Below are 20,394 nucleotides of genomic sequence, written 5' to 3' on the forward strand. Positions count from 1 at the left end.
ATATCAGGTACTCCATAAATTATGGTTTTTAAGAAACCCTCCAGGGACCGTCCTTGATTTCCGTATGCATGAGGCTCCGTTCCATGGGCTGCATTGCTGTGGACTCACAGACCCTTTTAGCCTCCTAGATTGAGGCGTCTTATCTGAGAAAGGGAAAGACGCTCTATCCAGGCCAAGACCTGAACCCTTAACGGACTGAGGCACACAGGTGCCCCTCTGCTCACACGTTTTACCAAGTTAGGACCCCTGACAGTATGATCGTTCAGAACTTGGAACATTCACTGGGACTCCATCTAGAGTGGCCAGGGTCACCGAGCCTCCAAGGTCAGTACCTATAATAGGGATGCCACTTAATTTCTCTGAGATATATACCATATACCATATATATACCATATACCATATATATCTATATAATATATATAGATATCTATATATATCGATAGATATATATAGCCTCTGTGGCTTGTCTGGAATTTTAAAAGGAGTATTTGGTCTCCCCTTTGGTCAGTCTTCCCGGTCTGTATCTCTCTGGGTTGTGTACCCCCATGGGGAGGAGGGGGTGACAGAGTAGGTTCAGAATTTTCTGAGTTTCAGCCTTTGTTAAATTTCTGAGAATTTTCTGAGTTTCAGCCTTTGTTAAATTTCCTGTCATCAAAATCCTATCTGCCAGGTCTAATGGGCAACTGCTGCTGTAGGTGGCTCAGCGGCATCCTTGCGAAACCGCCCAGGGCCCGCACTCCTCCTCAGCTCCCGTCCTGAAAGAGGGAAAAACCCATAGGTACCTGCCCAGCCCAGCTATCTGACCTCGAGCAGCTACACTGTCCCTTAGGGATCTCGCTTTGGTGCCAAATCAAACACCTGTTCATCTAGACATCTTTGCAAGGAGCTACTCTACGAATGACCAGGAGGATTTCTTAAGCACCCCGAAGCACTCGCCCTGGCAACTGACAAGACCACTGGTCAGATGAGAAGGTTGAGGCAGAGAAAGTGCCAGGTTCAAGGGCCATGCAGTCGGTGGAAAGACCGCCCGTGAGCTCCCCATGCTGATGGACCAGTCCTTTTTGAGCATTGCGGAAAATGAATCACTAAACCTCCACGTCAGAAATTGATTAAAGGGAAAACCCCAAAACTAGATTAATATGATAATATCTGAGATTCTCTAGGTGGAATGCACATTCCCAATGCCCTAAATGGGTGTAAATACTCAACTTGAAGTAAATAAGCCATTTCAAAAACAATGAGACCCCAGGTGAGAACCAAACACTGATGGTAAAATCTGACACACAGGATGGGGAGACAGTGAGAGGGAGGACATTCCCACCAGGACTTCCAGAGTTACAATGGCTTGAAGGGACACGAGCCACTGGGAACAGGCAGGCCTGTGCCTTTAACTTGAATCCACAGCCAACAAAGGGTAAAGGCTCCCTTTTAGAACCGTCAGCGAGAAACTCTTCTTTCTGAGGGAATTCACCTCGTGCAATTTTGCTGAATCGTTTATTTCTGAACCTCAGTTAGAGTTCTTTGTACTTGTCCTTAAATATGGGTTTTGGATAATTAGGGTGAATTATCTTTCTACACAGGGTGTGCACAGCTGTAGGGGTGGAAAGGGACTCCCGTGAACTGCTAGAGCCTTGGATTTCCAGGTGGGGGGGCTTCTTCTAAGGGAAACACCCTGGACTTCGGGCAAGTAGTGATCTAAAGGGTTTCTCATCTGAGCCTATGAGAGATGCAGCCAGTCAACTCGTGAATTCAACACAGTTTGCAAAAATGAACGTCCTTCAGAGACACAGCTGAAGCTGTGCACAGGGACTTTAGGGTAGTTCGTGATGGGGATGGGTCTACCCTTGGCAACATGAGGCACCTGGGGCTAGGGCAGATTATAAGGCTTCCTTAACCCTCAATTTTTTAACCTGCAAAATGGAAACATTCCTGCGAGCCTAACACAGATGCTGGGAAGGCCACAGGAGGTCCCTTCTGTAAAGTTTCCCACAGATGTTTCATTATTGATCTGCCTTATTATGCTTTCAAGACGAAACACGCATAAGTACTCACAACTCCCCTTGTCTTCAGCTCTCAAGGTCTAACCCCGGGCTGATGGCTCAAGAGGTGCCGCCACTGATTTCTCACCCTTCCTGGGCACAGACAATGTCTGACTCATCTCTGTTTCCCAGCAAGGACCTGGCACACAGTAGGTGTTGATAAATGTTTTCTGAACTAAATGTAATCGGGATCGATGCCCAAAAGGCAGATTCTCTCATTTCCATTGTTTAAAAATACCACGGATTTCCCCTTATGCATTATGTATCTCAGAAATTAATTTATCCAGAACTGTTTTCCAATGCACAGTTTAGTTTCCAAAGGCTCTAGTCTGCATCCAACTGGAAATTTGCACTGGGAGGTCTGGCTAGTCTCTGGCTCTCTCGGTTAATCCCAAGCCCCATTCCTGAGGTGGTTATGAGGGTAAGGGTCTGGGGGAAGTTATATCAGTGACCAGTGTCTCCCGATCCCTACTTTCCTTGGCAAGGTCACGACAGATGGAGCTCATAGAACCAGCTGCATCTTTCCTTAGTCCTTTCCCTCCAAACCCAGTCCCTCAGAGAAGGCTGCAGGACAAGTACTATAGAGTTGTGGTTTTAGATCAGGTTGTAGATTCAGGCTTACCATACACTAGCGATGGGATTGTGGGAAAGACACGAAGTCATGCCAACTCTCCAAACCTCAATTTCCTCATCTTGAAGAGAAGATCATTTACACCTGATGGCCATTTTGAAGGCTACATTGTAAAAGACTATAGTACCTCAAACTAGAAACAAAAGTTTGCACGTGTGCATATGATACATTACAAAGAGCTTTAGCAGATCCCTTGGTCATTTGATAGTTACCTCAACCCCTTGAGTTGGGCAGGGCACAGATTATTACTGTGTCCATTCGAAAGATGGGAAAACCAAGATGTAAAGTGTTTCCTCATCATAGCCCCCACTGACTGAGTGCCAATCACATGCCACGCATAGTCACAGACCTTTGCCTGAAATACCCACTTTGTGTTCACAAAAGCCCTGTGAGTTAAGACAATTATAGTCAGAAAAATTGAGGCTCCGGGAGATTAAGTAACTTGCTTAGCTTGTTAAGAGGTGGTAGAAGTAGGATTTGATTCAAGGCAATCTGACACCATACTGGTGATCTTACTACCCCTGCACTAAGTGATTTGCATAGGTGAATGCCCTAACTGGAATGAGAATTGGAGACTTTTAGCTTTACCATTTTTTTCTCCCCACGGCACTATTCACTGTGACTCAAATATAGAAAACCTGTTTCAGACTAAACCTAAAACATTATCAATTAATTCCAGTCTGGCTGTCCAATTTTTAAAAGGGCACAGATTTAATGTGTCAGAAATTCAGATTCAACTACATTTCATCACTTGTTTTCTATATGCCAAAGTGCTTCCTTATAAATCAATCCATGTAAGAATCCCAGCTACCACATGAAACAAGCAGTATTCTGTCCATTTTAAAGATAAAGGAATAGAGGCTTGTATAATGATATATCTACATGTCTCACAAGCACCTCTAAGTTCACACACACACACACACACACGCACAAATTTTGATCTCAAACCCTTCTACTCTATATCCACCAAGATCCAGCGTTGTAAGAGTTGGCATTTACTCATGCCCAAACTTAAAGTCATCCTGGATCCTATATCCACCTTCTTACATCCTATAGCCCACATGTCCTATCTGGACCCTTGCAATAGCTCACTGACTCCTCTTCCTTCAAACCGCCCCCCCCCCCATTATTACGTCCCACGTTGCTGTCAGGTCACTCCTAAAATCTAATTCTAATCAGGCCATTCTCTTGGTTAACATCCTCCAGTGGCCTCCCATTGTGCAAAGGGTGAATATGCAAACCCATAATGTGGCTTACAGGTCCCGTAAGAGTGTTCCTGGCCACTTCGTCTTCCTCATTTGGGCTATCTTCTCCCTGCCTCTCAAGTCTGCCACATGGACATTCTTTCATTTGACTATGCCAAGTTCCTGCCAAAGGTGTGGTGGTTACCAACCAGCTCTACCGATGACAAGAGCCCTGGTTTGTGTCATTGCCAATTTCCATGGCATTAAGTGCGCTCACTATCGCCCTATCGGACTAACACGGCATCCCTGTCACGTGGGGGAAGAAATGTGCACTCACGCATAACACCTATCCCGTTCCTTTCTGGCACTTTCTACAACTGTGATTATTTAATTATGCAGGTGGTTTCTGTTTGTTTGTATTCCATGTTTGGTCCTGGACTGTCACTTCCTGAGGGAGAATCCGGGTCTGCCCTTCACTCTCATACCTCCACGGCCTGACACTGTGCCTCTCATACAGCAGGAACTCAAGACATTTGCATGAATAAATAAAGGACATACGATTCTGGAGTATCTACCTTATTCCAGGTACTGTGCTCGGCATGAAAAATAAAAAAGACAAATAAGGCAGCGGCATCCTTACGGACTTCATAGCTTTATGGCAAAAATAAAGTTTTAAATGATTCTAAAATTATTGGATGTCACTGAATAGATTAATGCAATTTTGACATACAGCCTGAATTCAACGAACATTATTTTTGGATGTCAAAGGGGTGAATTCTCAAGCTGTATGCAGCATGTCAAGAGGGCGCCGACCATGGTTTTGAGATGGTATCATGAAAGGGTTTACAGATGGACAGAAGTTGGGAATAAGGGTAGAGGTCTCCCAGAATCTCCGGCAAAGATGATTACAAATACTTCGGCATTTAATTCCAGCATGGAGGGCATCCCTTCCATCTGGCTTAGCTCCCTCCTGATGTCTTCAAACCCTGGGTCATTTTCAAACTATGCTCAGGTTTCAGAAACTGTTCCCACTGCCAAGCTGCAATTTACTGCGAAATGCCCAGGAATGTGGCTCGCCAACATCCCCACCGTGAATAAAGATGATGTGGACCAATTGCTTACATCTATGGAAACCTAAGTGACTGTGAAGGTAGACCCCAGGCTCCCAGGCACAGAAAGGGCCTGTGAGCCCAGCCACCCTGAGCTGGCCCAGGGAAATGATGGGAAATTCAATTTCAGAAGGGCTGTTTGCAAAGTAATCCAATACATTATGGTGTGTGCATTATTATTGTATTATATTGAGTAATATCACATTTAAAGAGATTTCATAGCATCATAGCCGTGCACAAGGGAATATAAAAGCGGTTAATAAAATAGAGAAGTACAATTTCCCTTCAGTGTTAGTTATGCTCCTATTATATGCAGAATAATAATCAGAGGTCCACTTAGCTTGACTTGGGAAGTAACGGATGTGTAATTACCTCGCGTCTACAGTGTCATTATCAAGGGCTCAGCCCCAGTGTCAGATCACTATGCATCCCCAGGAAGCCTGCAGACTCGAAGCCCAAGCAGCAGGTGCCAAATCGCAGGACTTCCTAAAGCCGCACGCACATCTCGGGGTGGGCTGAGGGGCCCGCACAGCCCTGGCTGGGCTCCGTGCTGGAATTCAGCTGCCACATGGAGCCCAGATCCTGTTTGCTGGAATCTCCCTCTGCCATGGGTACCCTCCTACCCTTGGAGCCCCCCACCTTTTTTTTTTTTTTAATTTTTTAAGATTATTTATTTATTTATTTATTTGACAGACAGAGATCACAAGTAGGCAGAGAGGCAGGCAGAGAGAGAGGAAGGGAAGCAGGCTCCCTGCCGAGCAGAGAGCTCGACGCGGGGCTCGATCCCAGGACCCTGGGACCACAACCCAAGCCGGAGGCAGAGGCATCAACCCACTGAGCCACCCAGGCACCCCTAGAGCCTTTATTTTTAAAAGAAAGGGGTTCCCCACCCCCCCAGCATCCCCGCCGCTGAGCTTGAGAAGGCTAGCGGGCAAACAATATTCTCAGCGGGTCTGTCGAGAACCACAGAAGGATCTTCAGTGACCGTTTACTGAAAACCAACCTTCAGGGCCGTTCCTCAGGCCTCCAGAGGCTCCTCTTGGGATCAATCATTCTAGCTGCAGAAGACTTGGCCCCGGGGCTCCACCCATTGGATGTGTCAGGTCCGGGGCTGGGTATCAATTGTCTAGTTCAGTCAAGGGTTGGTTCCACTGGTCGTCCTTAGAGCGTTAAAGAGCTGCCATGGTTTCTCAGAGCCGCGCCTTCCCATCAGCCAGGACTGGCTTTGAGTTCTGTGCCCAGCACTTCCTGCCGGTGCATCTGAGGGCCATCGACATAACCTCTCTGGGTCTGTTTTCCTGACCGGGGAAATGGGGGCAACCCTAACGGCCATTAGGTTTCAGATTAATGATCTTAAAGCCTGAATACATTGGCCACCACTATTATCATCAACCCATTAATAATAACACCTGTGATATTCATTCCAAGACCTCAGAAGAATATAGCATTTACTAATCCAGCTTGGATTTAAATCAGAGATAGCAGTGATACAGGTTTTGATCCTTGAGAAAACAGGGGCAGTGTGTGTGTGTGTGTGTGTGTGTGTGTGTGTGTGTATTTAGGGGTAGGAGATGCTATATTTCTTTCTTTTTTTTTTTTAAAGATTTTATTTATTTACCTGACAGATGGAGATCATAAGTAGGCAGAGAGGCAGGCAGAGAGAGAGGAGGAAGCAGGCTCCCTGCCGAGCAGAGAGCCCGACGTGGGGCTCGATCCCAGGACCCCGGGATCATGACCTGAGCCGAAGGCAGAGGCTTTAACCCACTGAGCCACCCAGGCGCCCCAGGAGATGCTATATTTCTGACATAAGTCTGGCATTCATGGAATTCTGGCATTTCAGAGACATTTAATTTCTTGCCAGAGTTCCAAAGGGAAGGCCAGTTTGATGTAGGAGAAAGAATAAAAGAAATGTAATTCACCAGCCAGGGGAGAAATTGGAAATATTTTATTAAAAAATAATCCAGAAGACCCACCTGACCCAGTGAATGCCTACCAAGACTAGTAAGCTCGATAAAATACTGTAGGGAGTGGTGGTGACTGCAGCAAACAGCCCCGAGAGACAGCCTACCCTCAAGATTAGCACACTGTGGCTGGGCTCTGTTGAACTTTTCCCTTTTTTAATCAGAGCCAGATTGTACTGTGAAATCTCCCATTCTAAAATGTAGGCAATTCATTCCATTTGTGAACTCAACAAAACAGGCCTGAGGTCTAAATAAAGCCAGCAGGTCAACAATATGTCAACCTTGGCCTAGATTAGGCATCGGCAAACCTTTTAAAGAGAGGAAAATAGTAAGTATTATCAGCTCACTGGGTTATATGTCTGCTGTAATTACTCGGCTTTGCAAAAGCAAAGCAGCATAGACAACACATGAACGAACTGGTGCGACTGTGTTCCAATAAAATTTTATTGACAAAAACAGTCAGCGGGCCAGTCAGTACTGGCCCATTGGTCATAGTTTGCTAACTTCTGGCCTGGCTTAACACGGATACTAAAGGTCTGGGGAAGGTTGGCGAGAAAAGGGAAAAGGGGCTTTGGGTCCCGTGGACAGCTGGATCAGGCAGAAAGACAACCAAGGTTTGAAGTGCAGGCAATGCTGCAACTTCCCTTTCCAACCTCCGACTGGGTCCCCTCTAGTTTTTGTCAAGAGTGCCAGTGGCTCAAAACAGGAGAAGGCCCCCAAATCCAAGGACTAATGCAGCCTGCTTGCCTTCTGCCTCCAACCGTCCACCCTTGGAGTCAAGGAGGCTCTTACTCCCAAGCCTGCCCAACCTTCCTCTTCTCTTTCCCTTCGGTGAGGCCAGATGGGTGTCACCCAGAGACAGCGCCTGGAACCCCAGGCAATTCCTTGCAAAATTGCTAACCCGGCTCCCAGCTCCCACGTGCAGTCTGGAAAGAGGGAAGGAGGGGATGGGACCCACCTCCTGTCACTCCTGTACTGCTGTTACCACCGCTTTTCTTAGTAAGAAAATGGTAGTTAATTTCTTCCCCTAAAAAAGGCCACGGAACAATCTCTTTAAATTACAGTGTTACAGTGTGAGGCAAAGATGCAGAAGTCAAATACAATTTGGGTTATAATTAGCGATTTCCTTGTAGCAAGTTTCTCTGGGAGATCCAGGCTCCCTTAGCTTGCCAACCGGTGTGAGGCCCTTTTCACTGGGGGCCCCTGGATGCCCTGGGGGTGTGGGCGGTGTTTGGGGGATGGGAGGAGAGGGAGAGAGAGAGAGAAAAACAGTGTGTGTGTGTGCGTGTGTGTGTGTAAATTGAGGCAGTTTTGAGCTAAACACAGAATTATGGGGGACAAAGATTATTAACACATTTGTCTACTATGATAAAATTAAAACAGCAGAGAATGTCATTTAGGTAAAACAAACTACTTCTGATGGGGAAGTCACACAATGTGGGTTTAAGAATCTGCCAGACCTCTGGCTGCATTTACTGTCTTCCCTTTATTAGCTGTATGGCCTTGAGGCAAGTGACTTAACATCTGTGCTTCTGTTTCCTCATCCATAATTCTGGTATCTTCACATCCATCCATCCATGGGCTGTGGAATGTGAAGAAAATGGGCCACGTGGTGCTTGGCTCGTGGAGCGAATGATGGAGTGGATTCTGGAGTCAGATTGGCTCCCTTTACATCCCTGCTCTGCCCCATTGGCTTTGTGATGTGACCTTGGGCAGTCTCCTTGATTTCTCTACGCTCTGGCTCTCTCACTTAGGTAACAAGGAGTCAGTTATGGTCCCTGTCTCCTCTGGATGCTGTAAGATTCAGTCAGGTCATTAACATAAAGTTTGTAGCATCACTGCACTGGGCATCTAGTACGTGCTCACTAAACGCTAGTTAGGTTCCCCGTATGTTATTAATAAATGACAGCTGCCTTTTAAAAAAAATTATTTTCAGCCCAAGAAATTTCCATTTGTTTTTCTACCAGTTTATAAGTTTCACTTTTTAAAAAGACGAGGGTAGTCCACACTTTTTGAATTGTATTATTTGCAACTCACTCTACAAATTTTTTCAAAGGAAAAAAACTGCTTTCTACTCCCAAAACAAGTCTGCAACTGTTAAGGCTTTAAAATCGCTTTGGTCCCAATGGCCTGGTTTGTTTAGATCTGTCCAGGCTACAAACCTTGGTCTATGAAGAACAAATGTGTCCACGTGGCTTTGTCCCAAGGACACTGAGATCACATAAAAAGCAGGTCCTTGAGCCCGATCCATTCCTGATGCGAGAGGGATGGCTTATTGTCTGGGTTGTGGTGACCTTCTCTCCAAAGTCCAGGAGTTGAAGAGTCCCTAGGATTCGTGGGATCTCCATTCTGCTTGGCTCACCTACCAGGCTCACCTGTCTCCCAGGGCTTTGGTGGGCGTTTTATGGAGGGCAGAGCCCAGCCCTGGAGCTTCTGCCCCTCAGGGAGCTTGTGTGGTAGCTCGGACATAGCTATACATGAAAGGCTATAATTTGACAATCTGACAGCCTCTGTCCTCAACCAGCGATTCAGACGAGAGCTGGTTTTTGAATACATAAAGCCCTGAATGAGCACAGCCCCCTTGACCTAAACACCGGGTCAGCAAGAGAGAAGGAGAGTTAATACTCTTTTTAGAAGTCTGGAAGCCTTAATGAGAGTAAGGCCCTGCAACCTCTGACTAGGAACCAACGTAAGATATCAAAGAGAAAGGGAGCCCCAAGTTGCACAGCCTGACCCAATCCTAAAGACACAGGGCTTTGTCCATTTCGGTGCACAGATAACCCCAAGTAAGTGAATTTTGAAAACTACTACAGAATCCAGGAGATGGAGGGGGAAAAGGATGGTCAGAGCCAGTAGAATCTATAGTGGGGGAAGCAGTACAGTGGAAATTTTCTTTTGGGACACCCCTGCTGTGATATTCTCTGTGTGACTCAGGCAGGTCACTTTCCCTCTCTGAACCGTGGGATCATTCGTAAATGAAGCAGACAGATAGGACAGTCGTTTCAAGCTCGAACCTTCTCTGATTGTCTGCACTGTCATGAGGAAGCACCCAGGCTGTCTTTTTCATACACCTGTAATGAAGGATTGAAACTCCTAACTTTACCTCTTGGTTAAAAAAAATAAATTAAGATTCCAAGACTAAGTCAGGGCTTATTTTCAGAGGCTGGGCAGATAATAAAAATGAGTGAAACGGGAGTGAACAAGAGAACACACAAAAATCCAAATAGCTGCTTACTTAAAAAAAAAAAAAAATCAAAAGATATTGTAATGCTGGGTTAGCAGTTCAATATGACAGTGACTGGATGGGTGGATGGGGGCGCCCCTTTGGACGGTCCATGAGTTCTCTACACCATCCCAGTGTCCCCACCAAGGGGTCACATAGCACCTTGCCTATGGTTTTATCTTTCCTATGTTAATGGAGAAAATTAATGATTTCTTTTGCCTACGTCTCCACCATAAACCCGTCTCTCTCAAACATGCACGTTACTTGCTTAGACACGAAAGGATTTGTGTTTCAGCTCTTGGCTTGATCTCCTAGCTGTGCAGTGAGAATATGGACCAGGAAGAGTCTTTGGTTTCCTCTGGCTCTAACTCGCCAAGGGTCTGGCCAAAGCACCCAGGAGCCCTCAGTTAAAAGAGTGTAGTCAACTCGCTTCTCCAGCCAAGAACCCAAATAGAGCACAGAATTCCTATGAACTCACTACTGACTTGTAGAATATATGGCCACCAATTAAGAGCATGAGCTATGGTTGGCTGATGAGTGATTCAAATACTGTGCACAAAACAGAGAAGTGCCTGCTTCCCAAGTTCATTCAAAAACAAACAAAAAAACCACGCAAAAGCAACAAAACCACCTAATGGGGCTATAAGCCGTGCAAAGGCAATTAGGTTTTTCGAACACCTAGACCAGCCGCTTGTCCAGCTCACAGACAGCCCACTCGGTCTTCAGATCATCCCACCATCAACCCAACTCCTTAGGACTACACTGTGTGCTGATACTTGCTCCAAGACTACCATCTCCATCAAGGGTAGAGACTGCTTAGTCATCCCAAGAGTGTAAAGTTAATGACAATGAGTACGGTTGTGATGGAGAGAAAGCTAAGGTGAAACACGTCAAGTGCCTAGTAGACCTGTGACTCAAACACGACAATCAAGTCCCCCGAGGGAATCACCAAGTCACTCCCGGAGTATGTCTGATCTTTCCTTACTTAGCAAAAGCAAGGTGGCTTTGAGCTTTACAAACAAAATGCCAAAGGTGTATTTCCCTAATAAATCTAAGCCCCGTGTGTGCATGGCCTGGACCTAATTACCTCAATGACTAGCGGCTACCCCTCTGTGGGACTCAGACACGAGTGGTTGGAAGTCCCTCATATGAAAATCATTAAATGTAAGAATCACTTGTAAAATAAATGTGGGGGTTTTTGAGTCTTGGTTTGGTTCTTAACAGAAAGTTACACAATTCTGAGGATGAATTTATTCTCCTGAAAAATTCTGAGAATGAAAAATTCAAGACAGAAGAGAACATTTCGCTTTTTAGGAATGATGTGATTTTTTTCTCAAAACGATCATGGTTCCTATGGTAGAACGTCTACTGTGTGCCCGTCACTGTGAAGCCTTCCCTCAGCATTATCTCCTCAGGACGTCACTGCTGCTCTACGCCTCACATATACAGAGGCCGCAAGTGAGGCTCAGAGAGGTTACGTCACACGCCAATGGTCCCACTCTGCGTCAGAAATGGAGTGGGAAATTCAGGCTCTGCACTCAATTCTTCTCTACATTCTTGACAATACCAAATGGTATTTATTTCTGACCTGTCATGAGAACCTTCACTTCCACTGGATCCCAAGGCCATAACCCTAGTACTGTGACAGGACATGACACACATGGGTCCCTGATGCTCCCGGCCAGGCCACCCCTCTCAGAGTTATCCTAAGGTGGGACTAATCATGCCTTTGGGCCCAACAGGACTAGGAATCGGTGAACAGGGGCTTTAGAATGGTAAAATGACCCCGGTATTGGGGAATGAAGGCCTTTCACTTACCCTGAAAGCCATGGGCCATTTATTTGAAAGCTATCCGGGAGGCAGCAGCATAATACTTTGGCCTTGTGAGGGAACAAGGGGCTGTTCCCGTGTCCTTAAGGTAAATGTGAACCTTAGGCAAATAGAGCCAGTGTGGACAAAACAGCTCAGCCACACTGTCATCTGAAAAGACAATTGCGAAGCCACCGAAATGTGTTATTGGAGTTTGCTCAAGGCACGGGTCTCAAATAAGAGCACACGCTAAGCCTGTAATATTGCACATGCTTGGGTCTGCCGGGGCCCTCCCCAGGGTGGGAAGGGTGAGTCCCAGGCAAAGCATTCCCTATAATTTACACAGAGAAAAGCCTAGCTTGAAAGCCTGGGCATGACTGGGGATGCTTTCTGGGCTTCGAGCCCTTGTTAGGACATTTTGGTCTTGAGTCTGGTTTGGAGCTCTAGCTTTTTCCTAGTAGCTACAATGAACTTCAGGAAGTTCCTTGCCTTGGTTCCTATAGTGCTTCATATGGGGATGATAATGCTTCATATATACTTTCTGGGGGGGGGGCGATAGAAAGTCAAGATAACTTCAGATCGTGCGTGAAAAGTGCTTAGGACATAGTCTGACACTCACTGAGCAGAGGCTACGACGTTTGGGATCGCTATTCCCGGTTTCCTGTTCTGATGTGGCTACCAGCCTATCTTTAGGCAGGCATCCTTCAAGGATTTTGCCAAATTTTAAATGTGAGCCAGTGAGGCCAAAGGCCCCCACCAGAGAGAGGAACTCTGTGGTGTTCTCTGATGCCGCTCTGAGGGCTGTTTAGAAGGGAAGAGGAAGGGGGTTTGGAGAAGGGCAGAAGCCCAGAGGAAGAAGAGAACACTCGGGATAATAAAACCAGAGAGGTCAAACGGGGGAGCCAAACGGGGGAGCAGAAGGTCGAATTCCAACAAATCTGGAGTCCAGGTTCTTCACTGACCCGCTGCGTTAAACTGGAGAGCAGGGCTGAAGAATGCAGAAGAATTCTAGACTGTTCGCCCCGGCCTCGGGCCCTGGTCACCTGTGCCGCAAGCCTGGGAGCCCTCGTAGGGAACATGCTGGAGATTGAGGGGAGAGCCAGACTTTGACATGAAACAGACCTAGGCAAGGCTCTCTGCTCTGCCACGCACAACTCTCCCAAACCTACAGTGTCCTTGGCCTCCCTGAGCCTCTGCTTGCCCAGGGTAAAATGGGAGTACGGCTGTCATTTAAAGGGTTTGGTGTGGAGGCAAAAGAAGAGGAGGTGTGCACAGCCTCCACCACGGTCTGTGGACCACAGCAGGCCTCAGTGGATGGCAGTGCACCTTCCCTTCCCTCTTCCCCGACCGCAGACAACTCTCAAACTATTTTAACTCTGTTCTTTCGGGAAGAGGAGTTAGAGATGCAGAGATCTGATTTAGAGACAGAAAGACAGAAGAGAGACGGAAAGAGAGAGAGAGACAGACAGACAGAAATACAGACACACACAGAGAAGCAGGCCAGCAGGCCGCTACAGATTGAATGTTTGTGTCCCCCAAAATTCACATGGAGAAATCCTACCTACCCCCAAGGTGATGATATTGGGAGATGGGGCATGTGGGAGCTGATCAGGTCATAAGAGTGGATCCCTCAGAAAGAAGCCCTGAAGAGCTCCTTGTCCCCTTCCACCATGTGAGGACACAGTGGGAAGTGTGCCCTCACCAGACACGGCCAGCGTCAGTGCCACGGTGTCGGACTTGTCAGCCCCACAACCGTGAGAAATGACCGTCTGCTGTTTATAAGGCACCCAGCTTGTCATATTTTTGTTATAGCAGCCCGAATGGACCAAGACACAGGCATATGCTCCCAGCGGCACAAGACATTTCTGGAAGAAAATATAAGGAATTGGTAACTGTTATTTCTGGCAGGGAGATGGAGAACTAGGCTTGTGGGCACTAAGAAATTTTGGTCTCCATTGTAGACCCTTTTCTAAAATGTGGTATTTTTGTTTGTCTGTTTGTTTTTAAAGATTTATTTATTTATTTGACCGACAGAGATCACAAGTAGGCAGTAAGGCAGGCAGAGAGAGAGAGAAGAGGAAGCAGGCTCCCCGCTGAGCAGAGAGCCCGATGCGGGACTCGATCCCAGGACCCCGAGATCACGACCTGAGCTGAAGTCAGAGGCTTTAACCTACTGAGCCACCCAGGTGCCCCTAAAGTATTTTTTTGTTTAACTATAAACCTGAGTTGCTTTAAAATAATAGTAATTTAATTTATAATTAAATAATTAAAGCTAATTTAATAATTTAATATAATAATATCAACAGCAGCAGCAGCTAATGGACAAAAAGGAGTGCGCTGAGTTTCCCCCACACCTCAGCTACACACCTGGCTTCAAAAACAGAGCCTGTCTTTAAAGGGGATAAGAACAGGGGCGCCTGGGTGGCTCAGTGGGTTAAAGCCTCTGCCTTCGGCTCAGGTCATGATCCCAGCGTCCTGGGATCGAGCCCCGCATCATTGGGCTCTCTGCTCAGCGGGGAGCCTGTTTCCTCCTCTCTCTCTGCCTGCCTCTCTGCCTACTTGTGATCTGTCAAATAAATAAATAAATAAAATCTTAAAAAAAAAAAAAAAGAAAGAAAGGGGGGATGAGAACAGGAAATCACTACCAGCCAATGTCTTCACTTCTTAAATGTATTAAGGGACCCTGGAGACCCAGCTGACACTAGAGTTGGAAGCAGCTCAGGGTCGGGGACTTGGCTGCTTAAGGAGCTCCTGTCCCTGTCAACAGAGCCCGGAGCTCGGAGACCTAGCTCTAGGACCCACATCTTTTCTCCCATCAGATCCCAGAGCTGGTGGGAGACTTTACACAGACTGTAGAGAGGTTAAAAATAGAAGTTGAGTTGCTATTGGAGATACATGGAGAATTCACTACTTGCAAATCTCTAATTATAATATGTCAAGAGTAAAATACCTTGTCAGGAGCGGTAGCTAAGATAACAGAATATTGGCTCTGTCAACACAGTGATCCACGATTGTTTGGAGGCCTACACCGAATAGACATCCGCAGAAACACGTCCTGCAGGGGCTCATCTCAGCCCTTGGGGAACGGAGAGGATGACCTGGTAAGTCTTTTCTGTCTGTACTTTCCTCGGCTCTGGGTGCCTCCCGCTCCCCTTTTACAGATTCTGCACTTCGTGTTAAATCATGTGCATATATTAGATGTTCTTGGAGCCTACCAGATGGATGGATGTTTTCTCGTACCCAAAACTACTCGGTTTCTCAAAGAAATGATGTCCTCGACAGTGCCCTCAGACTGGCATTAAGAACCGTCACAGTTAGGGTGACTCCAGGCACAACGCGACCCCGCGGAGAGTGACCTAGACAAACTAATACGGGGCCATGGATCCTAGGGTCGGGAGAACACGGGTCTGACCCACTTAGAGGTGAAATTCCTTCCTCGGGTTAACGCAGAACCTGGAGGGAAGGGAAGGCATGCTCGGTAACCGTGTGAGGGTGCAAAGACATTTGGAAGTGCACTTGTCATAGACCGTGTTCCGCTCGGTCGGGTCAGGAAAGTACAACTAACAAGTAGGTCATGGGCAGCAGAAGCACCTTCCCTCCTGGCCAAGACGGAAAAGCATATGCACGAATCATGTGGAGTAGAAAACAAGATGGCCTCTTTTACGCTCCTGTCCCTCCCCAAGGTCGGGTAAGCCCCCTCCTTCAGTTCAGAATGGTTCCCTTTGCTTTGAGACTTCCTGTGACAGCGTGTGTCACCTGAATGTCGCTGGAGAAAACAAAGGGGCCGGCTAACCAACCCTCCACAAAGTCACACTCTCCCGGCTTGGAGGGGAACCCGCTGATCCTCAGATACCCTAGGAATCATCTGAGCCAGGTTCGTAGCATGTCTGTCCAAATTCAGGAATCATTCTATTGTGCCCCAAATCCCACTCTGTCAGCCGAAAACACGAAGGCAACAGAGAAGGAACTCCTCGCAGGGTTTTCTGACTTGGAGATTTCTCTGTGCTCCTGACACATCCACTTCTTCTTGATGTGGTCTGAATGTCCGTGCCTCTCCTCCCCCCGCGCCCTCCCCCACCGCGCTCATATTTTGTAAACATAAAGCCCCAGGGATGGTGTTAGGAGGTGGGGCTTTAGGGGGTGATCAGGTCATGAGGGGCAGCCCTCATGAATGGGATCCGTGTCCTTATACAAGAGACCCAGAGAACTCCCCTGCCTCTCCGTCGTGTGAGGACACAGTGAAAAGGCCTAGCTATGAACCAGGAAGGGGCCCTCACTTGACCACACTGGCACCTTGATCTTGGACTTTCAGCTTCCAGATCTGTGAGCAACAACTTTCTGCTCTTTGTCACCCAGTCTATGGGGCTGTATTACCAGCCCGAATGGATTAAGACATGTCTCTCCTATTTCAAAACCGAAATGTTCCCCAGATTTTGTAGGAACCTTATTGGTAGTGGCCCAAAGCTGAAAACAACCCAAAGACCCATCCACGAGTGAATGTATCAACAGATCGTGGAGGGTCCACACAACGGACTTGCTACTTGGCCATGAAAAGCCATGACCTACTAAACTAACAGGTCAGACGAATCTAAAGGCAATGATGCTGAGGGCACGAAGCCAGGCAAAAAGAGGGCACAGCGTTCGACTCTGTTGCTCTACACGTCTAGAAACTAAAAGCTACGCTGTCATGAAAGAAGCAGATCCATTGGTGCTCCGGGGGAATGAGGTAGAGGGCAGGGAGGAAGGACTGCAGAGGGGTGGGAGAAGCCTTGGAGGGTGACGGAAATGCTGGTTACACCATCTGCACATACGTCATCCCTCATCAAACTGCACTTCTAAATACACGCAGGTAACTGTGTGTCAATTATATAGTAATAAAACTGTCAAACATCAAGTATTTTTTCTCCTTTTCTAGACCACCTGCTGTATGTGTGCGCCTTGGTCACCTTCTCTCCTGGGTCACCACGCCCTGTCTCTTGTTCTCTGTCCTTCTACCTGTCCCGTAGGTGCCTCTTCCTTGGCATAAAAGAGGAACCCAAATCCACTCTTGCACAAACTGCTTCCTCTGACCTCTACGCTCCTACTTGCTCTCTTCTTTCTCTTGACTGCAAGCGCCTACGATGGGTAGTGCACTCTAACCCCAACCATTCCCATTTACTTCTCAAGTCCTGCCCCCTGGTATCTCTCGTCAACACTCTAAGGTGCCCTGCTTTCTCGCTGTCTCCGGTGATGCCGGCTTCAATAGTGTCTTCCGAGTCCACACCTGCCCGGCAGTCCTGACAACGCTCTTCCCGTTCGAACTCCACTCTGGAGACCCCCTTCACGTCTCACTCGGTAGCTGCTTGCCTTCCAAACCTTGCCACCTGTGAGTGTTTCAGTGACCTGCCTGCCCTTCCCTCCAGTCCCGACGCTTGGCAAATATACCTGTTTAAGCCTCTCCATGCAAATGGCTCACCGTTAACTTTGACTAGTGTCTTTCTGTTTAATATCATTAGTGAGAAGATCCAAAGCACCTCATCGTTGACTCTGGTGGGCCCATCCTTGGTCTCTGCATTTGGATATGGTGCTTCTCAGTGGCTGCAGGGCTAAGGCACCCGATCTCAGCATCAGCCACTGAACAGACAGAATATGGAGCAAACCAGGGAGAGAGAACAACTCCCAGGGCTTATCTGCACGGGACTCATCCAAGAGTCTTTCTATAGGAATCTGGTATGATATGAGGAGCCTGGATTTGCAGGGACCATCACACAAAACTAGAGAATGGAGGTGAGCCAAGGAAGAAGAGACAGAGACGGATCCTGTTGGAACCTAGCACACGTAGGCCAAGCAGCAACCCGGGTCTGAAGGCAGCCCTCCTTCGAGACTTCCTGTTGCGTACGCCAACACATTTCCGGCTGAATTTTCTGTTACTTGCAGCAGCCAGGCGACTATGAAATGTATGTCCCCTCAACCACGGTACCGAGGCATGGCCCTCAGCAAGTGTTTCTTCCATCACCAAAATACACTAAAGCCTTAGAAATCCATGCTCTAGACATACCACATTACAGTCACAACAGAACATGGGTCCTATGTTCTCCAGCGGACCAAGAATCTCTCTAAGGAAAGAGGGCATGTGAGCTCACCATTTCAAGGCGCTGAAGTGCCTGGGGCGCTGTGGACACCCAACACCCCGTGTAAATGTGCATTGATCTCTAGAGAGCTCTTTCTGGGAGAGAAGGATACTGGGCATCACAACTTCCCAACTGGATTAAGATCTCCTTTTAGGTATCATCGCTAACCCTTCCTTTTAAGATTTCATTTTCCAGCTCTTCTGGCTCAAACTTCCTCAGTGGCTCCCTCTGGATCCTGGTGTGGAATTCTACCCATGGATCACAGCCAGCAGGTCTGTGGGATACGATCCCTCATGATTATTCCCATTTCATGCTTTGCCCCTGTGCCTCTGGACTTTTTCGCATGCCCTGGACATACTGGCGTCTTTTTAGTTTTTTGAACAAGTCAAGATCTTATCTTTTCTTTTCTTTTCTTTTTTTTTTTTAAAGATTTTTATTTATTTATTTCACAGAGAGATCACAAGTAGTCAGAGAGGCAGGTGGGGGGTGGGGGTGGGAAGCAGGCTTCCCGCTGAGCAAAAAGCCCAATATGGGGCTCAAACTCAGGACCCTGAGATCATGACCTGAGCTGAAGGCAGAGGCTTAACCCACTGAGCCACCCAGGCGCCCCAACATCTTTTCAACCTGGGGACCTTGGCCTCGGTGTTCCTTCTGACTGGAGAGCTTATCTTCTTATTTTAAATATCATCTTCTTGACGAAAGTCCCAGACTACTCACCTGCAGGCAGTCCCCTTGCTGGTCTTAACCCTCCACGGCACCTGTCTTTTCCTCAAGAGCACGAATCACAATCTGTGTTTATACAGCTGTTTGACTGACACAAGCTCACTCTATGACTCTCACACTACGTTATAAAAGGAAAGGATCATTTCTGCTCGGTTCAGCCACATCACCTGGTATGACTCCTGGTCACAGTAGAGGCTTAAAAACATGCACAAGTAAATCACTCTTCCAGAGCAGGTTAATATAGTTGGCACATACTGAGGCTTAATAGATAATGTCTGAGTGGACATTATTACATCCTTTTTCAGTCCTAAAAACCTTCTGAAGCCCTGCCAATACTGACTGTCACAAAATAACCAAAAACAAATAAACACCAAGCTGGTAGTTTACACAGCCAGTCACAGACACCTGCTAGACCAGCAAACCCATATAATAAACTCGTCCCTGAGTCGGAACAGCTGGATATACACAGGCAATAGCAGCGCTATTCACAAAAACCCAAAGATGGAAACAACTCAAATGCCCATCAGTGAATGGATGGACGAACAAAAGGGACACAGCCGTACGATGGAGTAGTACTCAGTCATAAAAAGGAACAAAGTACTCACACACACTACAGTGGGGATAAACCCTGAAAGCATCCTATTAAGAGAGAGAAGCCAGAACCAAAAGGTCATATGTTGTATGATTCCATTTTTATGAAATATCTAGAATGGGCAAATCCATAGAGACTGAAAATCCATCCATCCACCCATTTGTGGGAATGGCTGTGTCTCCGTAATGGGTTGGGGTTTCCTTCTGGGGTGATGAAAATGTTCTGGAACTAGATACGCTGACGGTTGCACTGAACTGTGAATGTTGTCAACCCCACGAATTAGATGCATTAAAATCGTTAAAATGGTAAGTTTCATGTCATATATGTATTTAACACAATAAAAAAGGTGAGATAGGCAATAGACCATGTTAGAATGTATACTATTTTTCAAAACTCTCCGTATTTGACCTTGAAATGAAGTACCAGGTAGCAAAGTAGTAAATGGTTACTTTGAGGGCCAAGAAATAATCTCCTGCTACAAACCAAGAAATTCCCTCACAAATACTGGTTTCCCAGAGGCCTTGGAGCAGAAGAAAAAGGTACAGTTGCCTTCTACCTACAAAATGTTCTAGACTAGCAGCTTGGCGTGCCCAGGCTTCCCACGGAACAAGGAATCCCATAGAACAAGGTTTCTCAAATGAACATATACATCTTGTGATGTGCATGGTTATTTTAGGTCACGTGCACACGAACAAGTGTTTAATTTTAATAACTATTTTTGCTAAGGCTTATCTTTGATTAATAGCCAACAATGCTAGTTTTTAATTTACGGTGGTGATAAAATGTTTCCTTTTTGTTTGTTTGCTTATTTTTAATCCACTGAATACATTCACATGCAATAAAATAAACTCTTTTCGGTGCAGAAACTAAACAGCCACCCTCGAAATACAGAACATTCTATGACCATGGAAAATTCTCCCCGGCGGCCCCTTTGTGGCCCAGGCCTCCCCCACCCTATGGCTCGCACCAAACACAGAACAACACAGGGAAATGTTAAAGGCATGAGGAAGGCA

At 46.8% G+C, this 20,394-nt stretch overlaps 1 protein-coding gene across 16 annotated transcripts in view; it reads right to left on the minus strand.

The window, feature by feature from the left end:
- Positions 1–20,394, minus strand: part of RBFOX1 (RNA binding fox-1 homolog 1) — an 861,682-nt gene that overhangs the window by 149,553 nt on the left and 691,735 nt on the right. The window lies entirely within an intron of this gene.

Source organism: Martes martes (assembly GCF_963455335.1).
Source record: "Martes martes genome assembly, chromosome: 18".
Taxonomy (NCBI): Eukaryota; Metazoa; Chordata; class Mammalia; order Carnivora; family Mustelidae; genus Martes; species Martes martes.